We start from the raw sequence: 17200 nt of genomic DNA, 5'->3' as shown, positions 1-17200 counted from the left end.
TGAGAGGGAGATCTGGATTCTGGAACATCCAAACCATCCTCTATCATATTAGCATCCCTACTGTTGATAGTTTAATTTCCTATGAAAAGTTGCCAGCACCGTGTTTAAGATGATGATTAATCATTACACATAGATATTATTGGTTCCAATTAGAAGCAGATGATTGACTGGATATACTTTAAAGAAAATTACTCTTGTGAAAAAGAAAATAGAAAACCACTGACACAGCCCCCATCAGACTCCACTGGGGAGGTGGTGCTGGATAAAAATCAATTTAAAATTCAGGTTAATCCAGCCTCAGCCTTCCAGAATCTGACTCCATTTGAATTTTTACATTTTCCAAAACAAAGCAAACAAACAAACCAATGAACCTCATACCACTGTCGTGTTTGTTCTATAGTAGAATGGCAATATGATGCCTAGGGGGATTAGAAGATTTGTTACTCTTCTTCTTCAGGAAAACCCATAGATACAGGGAAATCAGACACCGGCGGCTGATAGCTGCTGCAGATACGGTGACTGACCACATGAGAAGCACCTAGAACATCACCTCATTTTTTTTAAAGGTAAGTTTCAAACTGCTTCATAAGTCTGCAACAGTGTCATCCTCAGCTTTAACTAAGAAAGTTAATGTTTTTCCTGTTAAAGTTGATTACTTTTGGCCTATACCATGACTGTTAACCAACATCAGACTCAAGCTTCTGCACTTTGTAGGGAAGTACACTTTGAACCTCCAGTCAGAGCATCCAGAGTCACCACCGAAAGGACATCATCTGCAGAGAATATGCATACACTTGGTCCAATGTAGGATTCTTATAAAGTATACGACAATAAATTTGTGCTATACCATTTGATGTGACTTCTGAAGACATTATGAAATGTTAAATTCCTAGTTTTGTGTTAAATCATGTTGCATGTTTCATGATACAAAATCAACCTATTTGGAATTGTTTTATTTTGTTATTGGACATTCTCGAAAGTCAACCTTAAACCTTGGTAAAAGTGCAGGAAGTTACTGACCTCACATCTCTCAAAAATCACTAATTGCCGTGGAGCTCGTATACAGCGAGATAGTATTTCCACTTTCATTTGAATAAGAAAGTGTAATTTTGGTTTTCCTGTTGGGATGCTTGTGTTTTGCTGGGTATTTCCTCAGTGGGACATTGGGCGCACCATACATTTTCGCAGTCTTTATGATTTTAATTATGACAGTCACTTGAAATCTTGTTGTTAGACATGAGCAATATAAATTTCCAATTTAATTCACTGGTCTCAAATGCTCCTTTGGGAGCTGTCCAGTTCTACCTGTAAAACTGTTGTTTAATGACACCGGTCGGAGACACTGTTTTCAAAAGTCAGTTTGACACCAGCTGAGGCCGCCTGGGCTGGGTGCTCATTGCCTGCTGCACTGGATCAATTCCAGAAGTTCTGAGAAGGGGTGGGAAGTTACCCAAACAGTCAGCAGAAACTGCTCACACCCATTCCAAGCCCCAACTCTGAGGAAAACAAACATGTTTATAAAATAAAATTAGCTATTATTGCAGAAGTGAAAACGTGCTTATTCACTGCTCTTAGTGAAATTCCAATTTCTATAACCCAAACGGATTCATCTTAAAAAAAAAATAAAAATGATCTGGAGTACTGCTAACCATTCTCAAATTCTTCCTTTAGTAACCTTCCTGCTGTCTCTGCCAATATTGTTCTGAGCAAAAATAAGAGAATCCTAATTATGTGCATTATAAGTTGTATTATATTGTTTATACTTATGCTTTTATGTAAATAGTTTGTCTCATGCAATTGTCTGGAAGCATTGAAATAAATCCTACCATTTAGGGAACAATTTGATGGTGTACCTTTTTTGCATAGTCTCAAAGGGTGCCAAGTCCTTAGATGTGCTAAGGAGCCATGGCTCCTTGAAGAGTCCCATTAAGAAGTGCATTCACCAGAGTGAGACTGGGAAAGACCTCCTGGCAAACCCCATAACATGCTCCTGTGTGATCTACAGGTATCTTTGGCCTCTTGCCCGGGCGCCTGGACAGGGCCAACCAGCTGCATGATGATTCTGAGCTGTCCTCAACAATTTTAAAAAACATTTCCATTGGCAAAAGGAAATGTGTGACAAGGAAAGCCAATCAGGTTTTTAATTTACAAGGAGTTAGTATCTGGTTCTGTTTTTGATTTCCTAAATTATATTTTACTCACCTTCTCTTCAGCTCACCGCATTCCATTCTTCCTTGCATAAGAAAGGGTTTTTGCTTTGCTTTTTAAAGTTTTATTGAGGTATAATTGATATACAAAAAAACTGTACATTTTTAATGTACCCAATTGGATGACTTTGGACGTATGCGTATACTTTGAAACCATCACCACAATCAAGGTAGTAAACATATCCACCAAAGAAAGCTATTCTTGAATGAACTACTGTCAGTCAACACGAACACATCTAGAAGATGCCTGACCCAGGAAAACCACTTTATTAATGAGGGCCATACTTTAGTATTCATGATTTCGTTAAAGACATATCTATATGTATTTGTGTATATATGTATGTATGTGTATATATATGCCAAAATGCCACACGTGTGTATATATGTGTATATGTATGTGTGTGTGTGTGTATACATGCCCCAAACCCCCCAAACTCCAAGTGATGAAGGGTTGAACTTTTGCAGAATTTCTTTTTTTTAAATCAGTGTCAGAAATAGAATTTAGTGATTCATCAGTTGCATATAACAATGTTTTCCCTTTTTTGTAAGAAATAAATGGGTAGCAAATAGGAAATAAAGAGGTCATGAAAAAGATGGAGGCAAAAAATGGTGAAAGAGCACACTGGGAAGAGTGGAGACATAGAGAAACAAGTGGCCCATGATTTAGTTCGATATGTTTTCATTTGAATCTGATTGGTTGGCAGCAAGTTGCTTGATGTAACAATTTGCTCAAAGCAATGACGGGGTCGAAATTGAATCTCCCCTCAGTCACAGTTAGTTTTTTTCCCTAGTACTAGTCATTATAACTGCAACAAAAATTATTTTTCAAATTTATGCATTTTTGATAATTTTTCATGAAATTAATCCAAATGTGCAGTAAGAAGGATAATGAGACTCCGCAACTCTCACAACTGAGTCCATTAGCTCAGTTGTGTAAGAAATAGCTCACTTTTATATCTTTGAATCAGTTAAATATTCTTCAACTTTGGTTATTCTGGAGGTCTCCCCCACGCCATCTCTCTTCTCAAAATGGCGCAGAACTTCCATGATCCAAAGACATGTCCATAAAACTGGGGAACTGGAGAGGGAGGATACCGCTGATACTTCAGCATCTAAATAATGCCCATTACGGCCAAGACACCCGTAGCCCGAGAGGCCACCTTGTCCGTTCAACGTTTCAAGCTGTGCTTAGAGTGCGGGGGTCTTTGGTGAAGCTAGGGTCCCACGACCTGAGTCATTTCTCCTAAGGAGCGTACGTGGTCATAGCCCGAGGTTGTACCCTTCCCCAGGAGAGCAACATAAAGTGATGTGTGACTTTCTGCTTCTCATGGGCATCTGGCCACACATTCTTGATCCCTATCTAAATATCTCTCAATAAGTGCAGGAAAGGAAATGTGATTAACAAAGAGTTTTAAATCATTGAAGGTGATGTTTTATTCCTAGCACATAAAAAATTGCTATATAGGCAGAGGAACCATCGTCTGCTTTAAACATTTTTAAAAAAATATATTAGAGATAAAATTATAAATTTAAAAAAATGACAGAACCTCTGTTATATATTTATATTTTTCTTTTTCTTTATTACAAATGCATTGCATATTTATTATGGAAGGCCCAGAAAATTTAAAAAGGTAAAAAGACTACAGATTTATATCCACAATCCTACTTACCCAAAGATAATTACTATTGCCACTACGCGTGTATCCTTTCCATATTTGATTCTGTCCATAATCAAAATAGCTGATATTCAGTGAGTGCTTATGTGTTCCCAGACTACTCTACATGCTTTTACATGTGCCAGATAATTTCATCTTTATGATAATATTATGAAATAAGTGCTGTTATTATCCCCATTTAGCAGATGGAAAAAAACTGTGCACACAAAAGTATGAGAAAAATGCCGATTCTGGAGTAACTAAAAGAAGACCTCCAAAAACTTGTTTCTCCATAAAAGCAATTAAAACGCTGTCAAAAATTGTTAAAATCAACTTTGCATATGCTGGAAATAAAAGGTTTGTAGTAATCCAAAGAAAAGTAACTGAATCACAGTAGAAACAGTGAGTTTTGGGGCATTTTAACTTGCTCTATTCCCATCTCTCTCCATTACCTTGCAACCATGGTAACTGTGAAAACTTGCAGTCTAGTAGCCACTGGAAGGAGCAGAATGGGGTTAGAATACCTTAAAAAAACAAAACAAAACAAAACAAAACAAAACAAAAACCCCACACCTCTATAAAATTTTCTTTATTTAATCTGTCTGTAAGCTTCCTGGAAAAGTTCCATTCTCAGCACAGTCTTTACTCAACCTAACTCAGAGCTTGCTCAGTATGAACATCCCTATCACCATGCTGTTTGTTGAACAGAACCAGCAGCAATTGCTTAGTATTACAGCTTCCTGAGGCAGTATTATCAGCCAGAATAATCAAGAGACTGATAAAAAAATTAAAAGGAAAATCTAGAAAATGAGATGTTTATGAGAACTTTGAAGAGCTATGATATATTTCCAAGAATCTAGAAAACCACAAACATGTGCAGTGCTGTGCACATGCTCAGAAAAGATCTAGAAAACCCCAATCTCTCACCCCTAGCTCATCTTGAACTCTGCACCAGCAGAAAGTAAAAGCTAAGCCAGAGTTATAAACTGCTGGGCATTGAAGGTGTGCCTAAACACACACATACACAGAGAGCCCCTTTGCAAAACTCAGGACTCAGGGCATTTAAGGACATCTCTGTCCAATCATTAGCTGACCACTAAGCTAACTGAGCAGAGGCTTCAGTGGCTAGATGCCAGGGAATACAGAATGAACAGAATTTTTCCAGTAAAGTCACTAAACAAATAGCACCAACAAAACATGCATGTGACAACCAATGGCAACTACAACAATCCTCTTGGGAATGTGGATCTGATTTCTAGAGTTGCCACATTATAGAATTAGAAATGTCTAGTTTTCAACAAAAAATTCTGAGACATTCAAAGAAATGTGAAAGCATGGGTAGTTAATATGTAGGAAAAAAACTATCAACAGAATTGTTCCGGAGCAAGCTCAGATGTTGGGATTTACTAGACAAAGGCTAAATCAGCTATTGTAAAGATGCTCTAAAAACTGAAGAAACCTGTCAAGATAATTACAGGAAAGTAGGAGAACAGTGTCTTATTACATACAGAATATAAACCAAGAGGTAGAGATTATACAAAGAAATAAAATAGAAACTCAGATATTCCACTCAGTCAGTGTTGAACTGGGACATAATCCTAACTGTCGGATATTGGAGCCCATGATTTTTAAGCACTAAATATCCACCTACACACTGTTTATACACAGACACACTTTGTTTCATTCTAAGAAAAGTTATATTATAAAAGTTTGAAAATCTAATCTGGTTTATTGATTAAGTCTACCAATTGCTAGATATTTGTTTAATTGTGACTTTTTCCTATATTGCTGGATTTTACATATTCCCATACATTTTTCTCTAACACAGTATAGAACAAGAATAATTGACGAAAATTAATTTGTAAGGTAAACGTGAAAAATTCTATAAAAATGTTAACACTTTAAGTTTAGGAAAAGATAAAAAAATAAGTTTAGGAAAAGACAAAATTATAATATGATTTATTATCTGTATGAAAATCAATGAATGTATAGTTTGCACTTTCTATCAAATTGTTTTTATTGCCAATTTATATTTGGCAGAAAAGTTATTTCAATAAACTGCTTTCTATCAAACTTTCTGGGACCCAGATCCCTTTTAAACAAATGATCTCTGATGGCTGAAGGAAGAAACACCAAAAAGGGTCCAACATTCTTTGTGCCCTTTTCTTTATGACATTTGCCGACTCAGAAGTTGCAAGGAATTTACAGGCTGGGCAAAAAGCAGCAGCTCAGAGTTTTTATAAATCTCATAGGGTTAGAGACTCATATTTGGAGGTAAGGACAGTCAAAAAGCAAAACAAGACCAAACAAAAACAAACCCAAACAAAACCCAGGTGTTTGCAGTCCAGAATTCTCTGACAAGGGAACTGCAAACAAGTGAGCACAACTTTATACACTGTTTTTCACCTTGAGACTTTGTTTATTCTGAAGCCACATAGAATGCTTTTTTTCTTTTGCTTTCAGCAATTTTTCTAGGATGTGCCTAGGTGTGGTTAACTTTGTATTTATGGTGCTTGGGGTTCATAAGGTTTCCTAAATCTGAGGCTTCTAATGTGATGGGGTAAGCCCCAGAAACAAGTAGGAAGATTTTTTCCTCTAAAATTCTAAAGAGAAAGGGAGAAAGGAGAATCAAGGCAGAGTTTGGTGAAAAATGTACCAACACTGAAGCAGTTCACAGTTAAAAGTTCCTACTTTAAATGAAGTACAGGAAGAACATCTACAGTGAAAAGTTTTGGGTGATGGAGGTATGAGCTCTTGGAGAAAAGCAGTACCAATATGAGGAATTAGAAAGTGCTCTAACCAGGGATGAGAGAGGGGACCCTGGAACTGCCCTGAGGGTAGAGATGAAAGGAGAACCTGAGTCTAGAAAGGTTCTGTCAGCAGCTGTTGTATTCTCTCCAGCATAGTTCAGCATCCCAGGAATGCGGGGGAGACTTGGCCTGACCAAGCCTCAGTGGTGAATGTACAAAGCAGGTGACAGAGATTCTATGGGGGAGGGGGGGTGATTTATAAAGCTTTCATGAGATGTACTTGAAGAGGCAAGCTGAGAGCAGGTGTTCATGCTTCCATGAGCTTCCATGAGGATGAGTGTCTAGAGAATGTAAAGAATCAATTGTAGCAAGTTGACAGTGAACTGTAGTCCATGCGGAGAGGGCAAGAAAAGGGCCATTTGTTAGAGCACAGAATTTCAGAGCTGGACTTTTCAAGGTGGAACCATACCAGATAATGACACCATCTGGGGAGTGGCCATGCCATTTGAAGACAATAAATATCTGGAGGTAGATATCACTGGGGTTGACATCATGTCATTGATGAAGCATAAATATGGAGGCTCTAGTGACTCTGGTCTTGGCAAAGGATGAAGTGCAGACAGAACACTGAACCAAGTCAGAGTCCTCAAAGAAGAGAGGGATAGTGAATTGAGAAGTCACCTACAGCAACACTCCAGAAAGAGAAGGTATCACCACGGGGCATGGGATGCCCAATGGAGAAGTAGGAAAGAGGAGGGTGCAATATTGCTGCAACTGCTCTCCAGAAGCCAGGAGGAGGGAACTTTTTCTTCTTCTTCCTAGATGGGGGGAAGAGGGCACTTGAGAAAGTAGCCCCCAGCTCAGCTTGGAGTTTCTATAGAGGCACAATGGTTGAGGGAACAACCTCTGGAGGATGAGGGTTTTCAAAAGGTTTCTATAAAATACAGTGGTGGGGGTACCTGGGTGGCTCAATCATTAAGCGTCTGCCTTTGGCTTGCGTCGTGATCCTGGGGTCATGGGATTGAGCCCTGCATCGGGCTCCCTGCTCGGCGTGGGGGGAGGGCTGCTTCTCCCTCTCCCACTCCCCCTGCTTGTGCTCCCCCTCTTGCTGTGTCTCTCTCTGCCAAATAAATAAATAACATGTTCTAAAAAAATAAAATACAGTGGTGGACCTAAGGAGATAGTGGATTCTCAGAGAAGGAGATGGCCTGGATAGGGGAGAGAATTGGAAAGCGTGGCTGTAAGGATCTTAACTGAAGCAGGCTTCCTTTTTTCCTCATCCTGATGGAGGCAGGTGGGGAACAAACACAAAAGGACTGACGTCAACTCAAGGATCATTCTTTTATCTCATTCATTGTACAGGGGCTTGTAGCTGTTCTGTTTTTTATTTATTTTTTCTCCTAAAAAGGCACTACCTGCTTCTGAACTCTTCTCAAGAAACCAATAAATTATTTTGTTTTTCTAATTTATGGTGATGATCCAGACTCTTCCCCAGATATAAGATGATGCATGAAAATGTGCTGCTGGGTATGGGATATTGTACCTGTGTTCCCAAAGAAAGATTTCCCTATACTTTTTCCTCTAAAAAGTTTAAAATATTAAACTGATCAGCCAAAATACTAAGAAATAATTTGAGAGATTTTAGGCCCAATTTACACATCAGAACACATAAAGGGTTGGGAACTTTTCCATATTTAACTCAAAGTAAAATACTATGCAGGTCTAGGGTGGCATTATGAGACATTTCCAAGGGTTTGTAGTTACCTTTGCTTTTATTGTTTATAAAAGATTTATTTATTTATTTTAGAGAGACAGAGAGAGAGAGAGAGAGAGAAAGAGCTAGAGTGCCGGGTGGGGAGGGGTAGAGGGAGAGGAAGAGAGAGAACCTCAAGCAGACTTCCCACAGCAGAGCATCCCAATGTAGGGCTCGACCCCAAGACTCTGAGATCATGACCTGAGCTGAAGAGTTGGACACTTAACTAACTGAGCCACGTAGGGACCCTGTTACTTTTGCTATTAAATGAAGTGGTTGTATTTTAAGACTTTATCATAAATGTTTTAAACCATACAGCATGTTATAGAACCTGATGATTTATATAATTAAAGAAATCTCAACTCAGAAATTATAAGCTATTGCATACTTAGCACTATTGGTTAAATATGTCAAATGAAACAAGCCCATACATTAGAATTTAAATATCTCACCGTTTTTCCACTCTAGCGATTGAGTCAAGCTATGGAACACACAGCTTCATTGTTTTCATCTAACGTTTCAAATATCATCAACTCCTGGGAGAAAACTGCTAAGCAAATTAGTCTGCCAGTTCTAGAGATATGTCAAAACAGATGTTGGCATTTTCCTATCACATAAAGAGTAATTCTAAAGCGTTTATAGTCTTTCTTCCCTTGCTCCCTCCCTGATTTCTTTCTTCTTTTCATCTTCCTTATCTTTCTAACTTGCAATTTGTCTTATATAGAATGTAAGAGTGTTTGATGTTTAGTGATCTGCCTCTAGGGTTTTGACCAGAGGGAAACGGAGGGCATTAAGGCAAGACGGTGCTGATCCTGGTAGGTAGTGGAAGGCATGGTCCAGGATTTTGAGCTAACAATAGGTGGGAGCTGATGAGGCTAAAACAGAAACATCCAGTGAGTTCCTAGAACCAAGGGCTTCCAGATATATCCAAATACCTTTGGTTCCAGAGCGCCCCCCATGGGACCATTTAGGGATCGCTTACTCCTTACACCTCACAGTTTTTCCCACTCCTTGCTCCCCACCCTGGCCCTCCTCCCTTCTGGGTTCCTCTCCTTGCCCTGTCCCCTCACATTTGGATTACCCATGTTGAAACGAACAAATGCATTTGCAGCAGGTCAGCTCATTTGGGAAGCTGTCTTATGGTCATCAGATCTGGGATGAAAGTGCGGTGGCACCACCTCCACCCAAAAGCTGTCCTGGCTGTTGAGCTCGTGCAATGCTGTCTAAGTGAGACCTGGTCCTCTCTGGGATGCCCTCTCCCATAAGCCTTCAAGGCAGAATACCTTCATTCTGTCTTTTCTTGATTTGCTCTCCTGGTGAACCCTAAGCTGAGATGACAACTATGGACCGTCACAATGCTGATGCACTTCTTGAGGGCCAGTCGCAGAAATCTGACTTTGCAGGAGGGGAGGAACTTGCCTGACAGAATATTTACCTATGCCATTCGGGGCTCATGAGACCTGTGTCCAAGTGCCATCAAGGAGGGGCAGCCTTCTCTCATGGGACAATCACAATCCACACCAGTTAGCATACAAACCTGAGTTTTCTCATCCTGAACCTCCAATCACAGACAGTGGTTCCTTCTAGAGCAGTCTAGCATGCTATTGGTCCCATTCTAGGTCTTCTCTAGCTGTGATAGCACAGTGTGGCATTCATTATGGAATCCATCCCTGTGAGGATGGTATTCCTTGAGCCTTGTCCCACACCTCTCCTAAGGCAACTCCACATGGGAGTTACCACCTGTTGGACATGTCTGTATGACACATAGTTAAAAGAGAAGGTAATTTGAACTTCGCTTGATGGATATTTTCTAATACAGTAGCCCCCAGTACTAGTGAAATGTGAACTTCATGTCTTTGGATAAGAAATTGAACGGGGCTTCTTTAATTTCACTCCAGGATGGATCCTCATCACTACAGATACAATTAGACTTTAAGGTAAGGGTGTGAAATGTCAGCTCTGTGTGCTGGGTGACCAGATGTCTATCTAGCATACAGGTGTTCTTTTATGAATAAACTCGAAAGATCACCATGGATGTCCTGGTGATTTCTTTACAGACCCTGACAAAGGGCAACCAAAGATGTCGCTGACTGGTTTTGAATGAAAACTGCAAATTCAGAGAGGAAAAAAATGCTTAAAAGAAGAAAAAGAGTCTAAAATGAGTGTGAGTCCAGTGGACACAGTCAGTCTTGACCTCTAATGTCAGTAGAAACAAGAAAGGAACAAAGGAAGAAAACAAAGTAAATCCTTAACCAATAGAGATTTAATAAAAGCAGAATAAAATGGAGAATGCTGATTTTTATAAAGTTGATATATTACTGAACTTTTGAAGTTGACATAGTAGTGGCTGAAGGAAGCTCAGGAGAAAGAATGTTTTCAGGCATGCAACATTTTCTAGATTTGAAGGGCTTATGCTAAGGAAGAGACTAAGGAAGATGCCATCCACTGAGTGATAAGCAAGAGAACCATTTCTTTTAAAAAGGTGTGTTAAGGGGGGGAGCAGTGTCTGACTGGACAGCCAGTTGCTAGAGTGGAAAGTTAACAGTGAGAGGTCAGGTGGTATCAGTGCATTCTCTGATGAGCTGGGACAGGGGACAGGTTTCAGGTGGTTCAACCTGCTGAGGGCACAAAGGTGTTTAGGCCAGAAAGGACCAAGGGGAAGAACAGAAAGGCTCCCTGAAACCCCGTAGGTCGTAATCCAGGGAACTGACAGGCGATCGCAGAACAGCTGTGCAGACATTAATGCTCTTGGACGGTGTCCTATAAGCTGTACGCTTCAGCCTCCCTGAGCTTGGCATATATATGGCAGCACCTGGGAATGTGTGTCTGTGGTTGGAGACAGGAAGAGCACTAGGACTGTACTGAGAAAAGAATAATGTAGAAAAACATCAAATACTCAGAGTGAGACCATGCGCATCAGTTACAGGATCCGCTTCTGAGTAGATTTTCGACCTCGAATGAACCTAGGGGAATTTGAAAACCAGTTTGTACCAGCGGAGTGTGGAGAGCAGTGGAAATGAGGACACACCTGCGAGTCTCAGGTGAAGTGAAAATAAGACTTTGTGTCTGATTCTGCCTACCTAGCTGTGCTTCTAGACATTGCCAAGCTGTTCCTGGCCTGGGGTGTGCCAAGGAGCGGCAGACAGAATCAGTTCAAATACACAAACCTTTATTGATTCTGAAGTCGCAGAGCGGATGCACAAAAGTAAAGGATTCCAGTTCCTTGCTCTCAGGAAGATCACAGAACAGCTAGAAAAAGCAGACTCTAGGAATGAGCTGTCCCAACGTGGTCAGAGTTATGCACCTCTAGTGTGAAGCACGCATGCACCATGGGAAGCCTGAAAAGGAGCGAGGAGCTGGGAGCTCCAGTCCGGAGCTGTTTGGTCTTTAAGGTGAAATCAGAATACGGAATATTCCACATTTTAATAGCTTGGGAAGATCATGATCACACACTCTGAAATAGTTTTCCAAACTTTTGTTATAATCAGTGTTTTTTCAAAATCATTTAACTTATAATTAACCATACAAACATTTGAGAAGAAAAAAATTTAAAAACCTTGGGTGGCGCTAACTATAAGAGTAATATATTGTGTTTGAATATTGGCTTTAAATCTCCCAAAGTGCATCCTTGCCTCTTAAAAAATGGAAGGCTCAGGGATGCCTGGGTGGCTTAGTCGGTTAAGTATCTGACTCTTGATTTCTGCTCAGGTCTGAGATCTCAGGTCATGACAGCAAGCCCTGCAGGGCATGGAGTCTGCTTGAGATTCTCTCCCTCTGCCCCTCTCCACGCACTCGCTCTTAAAAAAAAAAAAAAAAAAAAGGAATGCTCAAAATAATCGGGCAGGTTGTGAAAGGGAACCGTGATTGCCCACACATAATGAAGGAGGTGGGTGGAGTGGGTACTGCCTGGATTCAGCTCTCCTGCCCTTACTGGGACTCTGGGATGTTAATTAACACCTCCGTGTCTCAGTTTTCCATCTGCAAAATGGGGATCATTATAACACTGATCTCATAAGGACATATTAATAATTCATTGAGTTAACTCATATACAGTACTTAGAAAAATCCCTGGCCGGACAGGAATGGAATTTCAACAAATGTAAGCGGTTGTTAGTGCTATTACTAGACTGAGCTCAAATGTAAATAACATTTCAAGAAGCAATATTGCATCAAAATGTCCCTGTGATAGCTGGGAACTAAAAAGGAAAAAATCTGTAGCATTTGAAGAGTGGAAAGGCACTTTAACACCAAGAACAAACATATGCCCATAACGGGGGACAAGCTGTAGCTTTTGGTCAAAGACACACTCTTGGGAGTCTTTAAGAGTTCAACAAAATCCTAAACGAGCTGCCATTACCCATCGCAGAAGTGCCAATACGAAGGGAGCCATCTAGTTTTTCTGTTGCTCTGTGTGATACAGAGATCTGTCAGAGCAAAGCCATTTCCTGCCCTCAGAGATGATGGGAGAATTTGCCTGAACACGGAGCATTCGCATTGCTCTTAGGAAGAAAGATTTTCTCTACAACCGAGAGAACACTATCCTCAGTAGTGGGCATTCTTCAAATAAGAGTGTGGGATACTTTAATTCACTGAGAAATTACGGTCAAGCTTGCTGTGTTCAATCAGTCAAGGTCACTAATTAGGCTCTCTGCACTTGAGAGAATCAGAGAAAGACAAGAGTGTTTAAGGCCAGGTAGATTTTTATTTTATTCTTTTATTTTATTTTATCTTGTTTTATTCTATTCATTTTTTTCTTTTGTCTGTTTTCTTTTTGGCAAAAGAGACAATAATAGAAATCGAGAGTTTTGCAGCTGTCAGGTAAAAAATATGACCTTCATCTCTACATCTATTTTACATGTTTATATGCTTTCCATGGATTCTGAGGAGAAAGGCAGGTACTGTGGGGAGGTCTGGGCCACGCCAGGGGTGGTGTGGATGGGATGCCAGCAAGGAGAAATGACACAGTGAGGGCTCCGTTTCCTAAGCAGTCCTAGAAGCAAGAGCCCAGATTTTAGGGTGCTCAAGGCCAGGATCTGGAGGTTCTTTTCCATGTGAGATCTGTGAGTCTCAGGGGAAATTAAACCCAGGTTTGCTATCGCAGTGAGGAATGACATGAGTTGGGGAGAAAGCTGTCTCCACTTCTATGTGGAACTCAGAGCTCTCTGTCTCTTGCGACTTAGGAACTAGGGGACAAAGGCCAGTACCCTTAGTGACACCACTGGCTCTCTCAGACGGGTGTGTGGAGTGGTACAACTCCAAGCGGACGTAGGGGAAACAGTTACTAAATTTAGGGAGGAAAGTCGACCCAGGAGAGGAGAACAGGGGAACCTTCCGGTGAAGCGGCTGTGAGGTGACCCCTGCCCACGAACACAGCCCTGGGGCCCCCGATGCCCCGCGTGGCACACGGCAGCGGGCTGGAGACGCGTGGAGCATCTGGGCAGGCGCTGTGCAGCGTCTGTGGCGGAGCCTCCACGGAGCACCTCTGCAGCCCCCGAGTGCCTTCGGAGCACCTGCGCAGCGTCTGAGGAGCGGGTGGGTAAGACGCGGTGAAGCGGCCGCTGTCCGCCAGCTTGAGCACACCTGCTCCGGCCCACCTGCTGCCTACCTCGCTCTCCAAGCAGCCGGGTCAGAGAACGTCCACACGTGAGCTAGAGAGGAGTGTAAATGTGGGTGAGTGAACTCTGGACTCACGGGGAACAGCTTCACTTGACTGCCCGCAGTCTAGGAGTGAATGTGGGTGGGTTTGTCCGCAAGCACAAGGACACAATCTCTGCACTCGTGGGGAGGGGTCTGAAAGCCCCTTCGTGAAAGTCTGGCGCAGCTGGGAAATGACAGGATGGGCGAGGGCCAGCATGATCTCCCATTTTTAAAGCATGTTAAGGGTTTAACAATTGCCCACACAAACGTATGATTGGCATTCATTAGGAATGCCCAAATTAAACACTTTTCTCTTTTCTTCTTCTTGTTCTCATTCATCCATACTTTATTGTCCTCACAAATGGAGGCCACCTGCCACATCATCTTCACTAACTGCATCCAACTCCCTCACCAGGGAGGAGGGACGTGCACCTATTTGGGTAAACATAATTTTTCAATTAAAATTTTTCAATTTTGCCAAAAGTTGGCAAAACCCAACTTTTCACAGCAACCAAGTCTAAATATGAATCTATTGTTGGGTAGGAGTAATCTCATGGGAAGATGCCTTTCTGAAAATTCAAATCTTTATCTAAAATATGTAGGAAGAAGACTTTGTGAGGTTGGAATTAGTTGTTAGGGATTGGTTACTGGTTGGCAGTGCCTCTGGGCTGTGTGTGCTCAGGTGCGGGACTGGTTGAGGAGGGGTGAGTGCCCAGTTCTGGGGATCATGCCTGGGGGGCGGGGGCTGTCCTCAGCTCTGTGGGGAGCTGCTGTGGGGGTCAGGGCACAGGGAGGTCCCTGAGATGGAAAATGGGCCACTTACCCAAAAAGGCAGGAATGGAGCAGATGAAGAGCAGGGGTTGAAAACCAGTAGTGGGGCATTTTAGGCAAAGCAGGAGCAGGGCCATTGAGAGGAAGTGAGGGTGCTGGAGAGCAGTGTGCAGGGAGGCTGGGGGCAAGGGGCGTCCAAGGGAGCAGCGCGTATGTGGGGAGGGGCGAGGAGCAGAGAGGAGTTAGGTCAGGAGGAGCCCCACAACGGTGGGGGGGCTCTGTGTAAAAAACAAAAAACAACTCTTACCCTGGGGATGTCTTTAATCTCTTGTTGTCAGTTGTGGGGCTCCTTTCTTTTTTGGGTAAAACAACCATGTGAAACACGGCTGTGTAGAACAGTGAAGGGAGGCCGGTATGGCTGAGGCACGGGGAGACCTGCTTTTGCGGAGCTGTTACCAGGGCCACGGGCGCTGGTCCCAGTCTAACCCTCCAGGTCAGCTTGCTGCTGTGGGAGGCCTCCGCTGGGGTGGGATGGTGCACCCACAGAGCCGGAGGCGCCCAGGTGGGAACGGGCTTGCAATTCCAGAGAGAGAGAGAAAGAAGGAGAGAGGAAAGGTCAGGAGAGCACGGGAGGTGCTGGGCGGGGCTGGCGCTTCCATTAAGGAGGGGCCTTGGTGGTTGGCAGTCAGCAGCTGTTCACCCAGCGACCTGGAGAGCAGGGCGCAGGGTGAGCTCGGGGCTTAGAAAATGGCCAACTGTCTTGTGCGTCTTCAGACCCATCCCTGTTCGCTTTCCAATGTAGTTAGCCTATTTTCTGGAAGCTTTTCAGAAAACAAGTTTCAACGCTGCAATAAAATTAAAATGGGATCTGGGTCACAGCAAATCCTCGTGTTGGACTGCAGATGAAGTATTGGAGCTTGTGAAGGTCACCCTTTATGAGGGAATGCCAAAGTCATTTGGAACCAACAATGAGTTTTTATCCAACCCAGGTAGAAACAGCATTCTACCCACTGGGTCCAGGTTTAATTCCACCACTATGAAGGAAAAGATTATGTGTTTGGAAACAATGCACAGGAAGGGATTAAGGGCAAGAATTCCGACATGTCTCAATCCTACATTCACCCCACCGGAATTGGACATTGATGTTTATAGCATTTTGAAAGCCTGAGGTGGAAAACCAAGTTACTATGTCCAACTCTAAAATGGATGCATTAGAAAGAAGGTTGCCGATTTTTGCCTCTCTTGGGAGGAAGAGCATTGTATCTGTTAAATTACATTGGATTTTCTTCTTTGTGACAGGATGGGTTTTGAAGAGAGAAGCTATTCCCTCTGGGGAAGTTGGTCTTCTTTGCTTTTATATCACCTCAGAGTACTGTGACCAGCACATCCCAGAACTAAGCCTTCAATTTCCCTGCAGCTCACTCTACTAATGCTCAAAGAATAGTTTAAAAAAAAATTTCAGAAAAAGTTCTTATACTTAATGCCTTACCATCCAAAATGTTGTGTGGAAAAAAAAATGCCTGAAGTCCCTTAAACTAAATTATTTGTTAAAACAGAAGATTTTGCTAATTAGAATTAAGGTAGATTTTACTGAGCGGAAGCTAAGAAAAACACTTTGCTTTCCGTGTTTAAATTACTGTTGTTTGATCACATTACATAGTTAAAATGACTTTTACCAGTCATGTTGCTTCAGGGCCCACTCTAATGACCCCATGTCGCCCTAATTACCCCCCCTTAAAGATGCTGTCTGTGAGTACACTCACCATCTGAGGTCCTCGTGGTTAGAGCTTCAAAGCATGAATTTTATGGGAACACAATTCAACTCATAAGAGTCACTGTAGAAAGTTCTAAGGTCACATTTATCTTCTGGACATTTTGAGACTGATAATCTGCCTTTGCCAACTCTCTCTTCCTGATTTTTCTGTTTCTGTTTATACTACCTCCGTCTCTTGAAGCACCAGGACAGAAACGAATAAGTAAAAAGCAAACAAGAGCAACGAAACCAAAAGCCCTGGGTGTTAACTATGGCTTCTTTCTTCATAACTCATTTCTCACCAAGCTGTAATGATTATTCCTTTGAAGCGACTTTTACTTCTGTCCCTTCCTACTTTTACCCCCACTTCAGCCTCTTCTCTATCTCACATTATGGCCAGACTATCTTATTTTCCTAACTGTAACACAGTGAAATTTCTAGAACAGTGCTTGACTACATAGTGTCATAGCCTTTTCCCTTCAGGAGTATGTTTCTGAACCTCCTGTGATTCTGGGGGCTGTGTGGGGGTCACTAGTGCTTTTCACAGACAATTTCTTGACTCCTCTTTGGAACATGATATGATTGCCAATTCTGCCTCTTCGAATGTGAGTGTTGACTTCCTGACCTGCTTTGACCAGTGAAATCTGAAAGGAGGGGACAGACATTTCTTCCTG

The sequence above is a fragment of the Zalophus californianus genome, chromosome 5 (assembly GCF_009762305.2).
Source record: "Zalophus californianus isolate mZalCal1 chromosome 5, mZalCal1.pri.v2, whole genome shotgun sequence".
Lineage (NCBI taxonomy): Eukaryota > Metazoa > Chordata > Mammalia > Carnivora > Otariidae > Zalophus > Zalophus californianus.
The sequence above is the reverse complement of the archived record's forward strand: the minus strand, read 5'-3'. Positions refer to the sequence as shown.